The following is a 6,609-nucleotide window of genomic DNA, read 5'->3' as shown; positions in this document are numbered from 1 at the left end:
GGTGTGACAACTCATCAGTGGTGAAGTGAGGAGGAGAATTCAGGCAGACTGTCTCCAGTTACACTTTTAGGTATAACTACACAAGATAATGAATTGTATGTAACAGGTAGGAGATGGGAGAAGCCGGAAGTGGTTTACAGTCACTGTTTTAAAAGTGTCTTTTATAAACACTAGGTTGTCAGAATGTCGATGTTATTCAGCAGAGAGATATAACATCAAATAACATATGGGGATAAACAAAATAAGTATATTTTATACTGGAGGAGACTTATTTTATTTTTAAAAAATAATTAACTTTATTATTACAATTTAAATATACATAACAATCACATTCATCAAAGAGGATTTGTACCTGTTTATGATATAGTAATTCTTTTTTCTCTATTCGCCTTCCCTTCCTTCAACGCCCCCTTATTTACATAGGCTATGTTTCCATTTTTTCTTCTTTCATCAATTTTTTCCTATTTTCCTTCTCCTCCTTTCACAATTTCTCTTTCCTTTTGAACAATTTCTTCCTATTTCATATTATCTAGTATACATTTTGGTCCTTATTTACCCTTTCAGTTTCTCACACTAGAGAGACAATGCAGGGCTGGGGATTTAGCTCAGTGGTTCTGTCACCTGTCTCACAAGTGCAAGGACCTGACTTCAATCCCCAGTACCATTGAAAAAAAAAAAAAAAGAGGGACAATGCAATATTTACATGTGTCCAATTTTTTCACTTAAGAGTGTAGTCTCAAGTTGCATCCATTTAGCTATAAATGTATCAAGTTTATCTTTCTTTATGGCTGAGTATTACTCCATTGTATTTAAAAAAACAGAACTTTTTTACTCATTCATCAGTTGATGGGTATTTAGGTTGTTTCCAAGATTTAGCTATTACAAACTGTGCTGCTATAAACATGGGTACACATATATCATTGTGGTATGATGCTTTAATTCCTTTGGGAAGCTACCCAGCAAGAGAACAGCTGGGTCACATGGAAACTCTAATCCTAATTTTTTTAGGAATTTCCGCAAAGGTTATACCAGTCTGCACTCCCTCCAGCAGTGGAGAAGGATTCCTTTTTCCCCACAGCTTCACTGCCATTTGTTGTTGGCTGATTTCTTGATAATAGCCATTCATTCTCAGGTGAGATGGAATCTCAGTGTTGTTTTAATTTGCATCTCTTGGATGACCAAGAGATATTTTACTATATTTCTTTTACTATATTTTTACTATATTTCTTTGCCATTTCTACTACTTCATCTGAGAAGTGTCTATTCATTTCAGATGCCCATTTTTTGGTTTGGTCTTTAAATTGGGGGGCTGAGTTTTAAAAAATTTTCTTTGTATGTTCTAGAACTAGAATAGCAAAAACAACTCAGAGCAACAAAGAAAAATCAGGGGGCATCACAGTCCCTGACTTGAAATTGTACTACAAAGCTACTGTGAGAAAAACAGCATGGTACTGGCAAAAAACAGACCTGAGGATAAAGGGAACATGCTAGAAGCGGTGGAAACAACACCAAACACACTCAGCCACCTTAACTTTTACAAAGGGGCCAAAAGTGTTCACTGGAGGAAGAATAGGCTCTTTAATAAGTAGTGCTGCAAAGACTGGCTTTCTACATGCCAAAGATTGACACTAGACCCATATCTCTCACCATTCACTAAACTAAAGTAAAAAAGGATAAATGTTCTAAATATTAAAACAGAAACACTAAAAGGTAATAAGGGAAAAATATGAGAAAATGGAAATAAAGTGTTTATAAATGGGGAGGGGAGGAGGGGGTGAAGGCAGGGCAGGGAAAAGGGGAAAAAATGAGAACCAAGACCTGTCATGTAAAGGTACAAGATCCCAATAATGAATGTAACTGTACTGTATACCTAAAATACCAATAAACTAAAGTGTTTATAAATGGGGAGGGGAGGAGGGGGTGAAGGCAGGGCAGGGAAAAGGGGAAAAAATGAGAACCAAGACCTGTCATGTAAAGGTACAAGATCCCAATAATGAATGTAACTGTACTGTATACCTAAAATGTACCAATAAACTCAATTAAAAAAAGAATAAACAACAACAAAACAGAAGCACAAAATCTTTTGGAAGAAAGAATAGGTGGAACTCTTGAGGACATAGGAATAGGCAACGACTTAATGAACAAAGCCCAAACTGCCCGAGAAAGTGCAAAGAATCAACAAGTAGGATCTCATCTTATTAAAAAGTTTTGCACCACAAAAGAAATCACCAAAAGAGTAAAGAGACAACCCACAGCATGGGAAAAAATTTTGGCCAGTAGCCCCTCAGAAGGAGGAGACTTTTAGAAGTTTAATTTGCATTGAAAACCTTCAAGTAAGTGTGATATGTAAAATTTTCCAGGGTTATTTGACCGTGGATCTCATTATTTAAACTTTTGGGGTGTGCATGTGTGTGTGTGTGTGTGTGTGTGTGTGTGTGTGTTTGTGTGTGTGTGTGAAACATAACCAGGAAGCTGCTTATATAACTGTCCTACTTTGGACACCAGGTACAGGAGGAGCAATGTTGTGGATTAAATGGCAAATTTGGGTCTAACATCTTAAATGTCAGGTGCTTGAAAGGAACATGTGTAATAAAATGATGTGGATTTGGGCCTTGAGAAATGGGTCAGAATTGGAGATGTAGAGGTACAAGTCCTTCATATATAGATGACAGTGAAGACTTGAGCTTAGCAGCAAAATCTGAGTTTGCTAAGGGGAAGAGCAAAAGAGAATATAAGGGAAACATTTTGTACTCTGCCTATGCGATGTCAGCTCACTCAGGAACAGTTGATATTTAGTCGATATTTAGCTTTGCTGATATTTTGTTAAATCATTTCATCATCTCCATATGTAAAATCTAAGTCTTAGTCTAATAATCACATTTCTCCAATATAGCTAAACTCTTGGAAGACAAATTTCTTAATTTAGAAAAACAGTAATCTGATTTATTTGGGAACAAGTGGCCTTAATAAGATCACAGCATAACCGAACCTTAAGTGGGATGATGTGCACCCATGATTGTGTCCTAAATGTCACTTGTCTCCATGACTGCCTTATATAAATTTAAGGAAATACTATTATTCTTTAAAGTTAATGTAGCCTCGAATTTTAAAAAGAGGTCTCATATTAATTTAATCCATGGCAACAGAGATTTTTTTCAAACCAAATAGTTCCAGGAGGATCTATTTTAACAGCAACATCTGTGAACCATTCTAAAAACTTGCAATAAAAAAAAATCATATAATATCTGACCAGAAACAACAAAGCCAAATTGGATTTCTCTCTGGAAAATGAGATTCAAATTATGTTTAAAACCTACACACTTTTAGTGGGAAAGGTAAAAACTATTATATTTAAGTCATTTAAAAACAAGAAATTTCAGACATGTACACTATTGAGTCATAGATTTTGTTGAAGATGTGTTTCCAGTGTCAAAGCCAATGTTAATCTAAAGAGAGATAGAGTTAAAGAGAGAGAAGAAGTTCAACTAACTTTTTTTTTTTACATTCTCCTAACCTCTCCCAGTTTATTTCATATATCTCTGCTAGATGAACAAACCTAAAGTCAAACTCAGTCCTATAATTTTTCTCTGCTTGCAAATCTTAATGGTTCTCCACCACACAGATCTTGAATACCAAAGCCTTTAGACAGACATCAGAGTTCTGCAGGGTCAGGCCTTTGTTTTACCTCTCAGTCTAATTTATTGCTCTGCTTTTTGCTTGGGAGATTCCAGCCAATTCTACTTGTTTACCATTCAGGAGCCCCGCCTCCGTTCTGCTCCTTTACTCATGTTATTCCTCCTTCTTAACTTCCTTTTCTTACCTGACCAGCTCCAGTGAGAGGTAAATCTCTTCTCTTAAATTATATCATGTGGACTACATGATACACTTAATGATTTCCCAGTGTGTGTCACTATTATATAAGGAGGCTGTGTGGTATGGCAGAAAGATTTACGACGGTTTGATGACCAGCCAGACATCAGTTTCCAATACCATTTCTGTGTACTTGTAGCTAAGTGGCCTTTTGGAAATTCTTTTAACCTGGCTGAGCCTTAATTTTCTTATCTTTAAAACAGAAAAAAAAACTGTCATGTGTTAGATTCTTTAGCACTTGGCTTGGCATGCAGACATTAATTTCATTTTCAATGGAGCTTAATGTCACTTTTGCTTTCCAAGTAGGTAAATATATCCAAAGACTGGAGAGAGAGAGAGAAAAAGATTTGATTCAATTGTTAAAAAAGTAAAAGAAATAACGTAAAATGTAAAATGCTCAGATAGTTCCTTGTACAGAATAACCTTAGCAAATGGCAGATCCACTATTATCATTAGGGTACAAACTTCAGTGACAACAGCTTGTACTCAATTCATTTTTCAGGCCAGCATTCAGCAATGCTTAGCAGAATTTAGTTGGTGCTCAGGTATGATTTCTGGAATGTGTGCTTCTATATTGCTTGGATCAGGTTTGTGAAGTAAGAAATAATGATTTGGGCAAATCCAAGGATAGATGACTGTGGTTAGGTTTTATTTCTAAAAGAATTCAACTGAATAAATTTGGTATCCAATTCAACACCAAAAAGCATAAAGAACAGAACTCAGGAGAAAACTTTTAAAAATTTGTTTTCCTTTTTAAAAAGTGTTATTTTTTTAAAAAGCACACACTTCACTTCTCAGCCTTTTGGCTAAGATCAAGGATAGTATCTGTTCTTATCGGTTTACTCTCTGATACAATCTCTCTCTACAGACAGTCTATAACATGATTTTTGGAGCAGGAAATGGAATTCTTGAGCTTGCTTAATCCACTCCATCTATCAGCCTTCTATTGTAGTATCTCCAGGAATGGTGCAACCCCTTAAAGGGAATTTTAAAAATACATAAGTAAAAGACACACAGATATAAAATTTATCATGCCAGCCGTTTTCATGTGTACAATTCAGAAGTGCTAAATATATTCAAATGTTGTAAATATAGTTCTATAGATATCTAGATCATGCAGATCTAAAACTATCCTCATGAAAAAAATAATTCCTCTGCATTCTCTCTCTAGGCTTTGGCCACCACCATTCTGTTTTCGATTTCTAAAGAGAAAAATATTCAATAAAAAAAGAAGAGACAAGCATTCCACTTCATGCACTGATTACCACAGGATGTGAGAAAAAACAAAGGAAAACAGAAAACAGAGAGATGTCCCCGGTACAGACGTGTCACATGCTGAGTTAGAGACTGAAACTTGGAGTAGGCCAGTCTTTGGTTGGGAAACCAGGATGAATGTCAAGTCCTATCTAGGAAGCCAGAGGTGCAGCAAATCCAGATCAGTTTCTAAATATTAGAACAGGGACAGGCTAAGGACAGAATTATCTCAGAGATTCCAGAACCATAGTCTGAAGGAAAACATGAGGTACCGGTAAGACGTTGCAGGAAACTGAGAAAAAAGCTGTAGAAGAGAAGGGCAGTACACTTACTTCTTGTGGGTGGGTCTGAATGTCTTGCGCAACTTCTAAGGGTCCAATCACGGTTCTCTGGGGGTGATGCTGGGAGGGACATTTTGCCCTGGGTTGGATGAATGGGCAGCAGATGAGAAAGGAACTCTGCCCACTCTCCCCTGACCAGTTGGTGCTTATAAGCACCAAGAGCTGAAGTTCATAAATCTTTTCACCTAATTTCAATTGTACAAAGATAATTTGGGGGGAAGTAAAGGAGAGGTGCCAAGAAACACAAAATAAAACGGAATTTGTCTAGGCCCCACCCACTTTTAGATGGCCCTGCAGGGGAAAGAAGGTGCTTAAGAAAAAACAAGGAAAAAAACCCAAACCCAGAAACTTCTGAATTGAACATCAGATCTTTTCCATCTCCACCCAGTTTTTTTATATATGACCTTTGGCTGGTCTAGTCTTTGGCTCCCCTTCAGGTCACTTTCCTTGCAATTTTCAAGGACTTTCAGTGTTCAAGCAAATACATTGAATAAAGGCAGATATTTTGCTCCCCTTGTGTGATGACTATTTTAGTGTTTTGATTCTCAAAATCATCCCATGATCTTATTAAAAGTTAACATTCATTGTGCTCATATCTGAAGACTAAGGTAAATCCAAAGGACAAAACAAAATGAACTCTAATAAATCATTTAACTACTGTAAATAAATCAATTCCTTGACTATGAAATGCTGAAGGGAAAATTTCCTCCTGTGTTCACACCCACCTTCCTGAGATATTGTGGTAGTCTGTTTGGGATAAGAGCATGGTAGCACCTTTGAGCAGATGGTAGACTCAGATGGGAAATGGCCCCCTTGGTTCTACAGTAAGTGAGCACTACACACGACAATGAATTCACAGTCCTTTTGTTCTTGGAGCTTACAGTCTAATGTGGAATAAGACAGCTTACATTTTAACCTGAAGTAGTCAATATCATCTAGAAATGAAACAAGATGGTGACACCCATGAGAAGTTATAGGAAGGTAATAAACAGCAACAGTGATATCTAATGAGTCAGAGAAGAAGCCTCCACAATGGAGAACCAAATATTTTTAGGTGTGCAAATATGTGCTCATGATTTATTACATTTCAATGCCTGCCTATGCTTTTGTCCATTGTCAACTCATAGTAGAGCTCATACTGTAT

General features: G+C 36.6%; 1 non-coding gene across 1 annotated transcript; it reads left to right on the top strand.

The window, feature by feature from the left end:
* The first annotated feature begins 4,656 nt into the window (after positions 1 to 4,656).
* On the top strand, positions 4,657 to 4,847 carry LOC117285144. The gene has a single exon (XR_004516125.1). It is a non-coding gene; the product is annotated as a U2 spliceosomal RNA (small nuclear RNA).
* Positions 4,848 to 6,609: the final 1,762 nt, after the last annotated feature.

This window comes from Fukomys damarensis, unplaced genomic scaffold (assembly GCF_012274545.1).
Source record: "Fukomys damarensis isolate Sample0158 unplaced genomic scaffold, DMR_v1.0_HiC HiC_scaffold_6, whole genome shotgun sequence".
NCBI lineage: Eukaryota > Metazoa > Chordata > Mammalia > Rodentia > Bathyergidae > Fukomys > Fukomys damarensis.
Note: the sequence above shows the minus strand (reverse complement) of the source record. Positions and strands in the feature narration are given on the sequence as shown.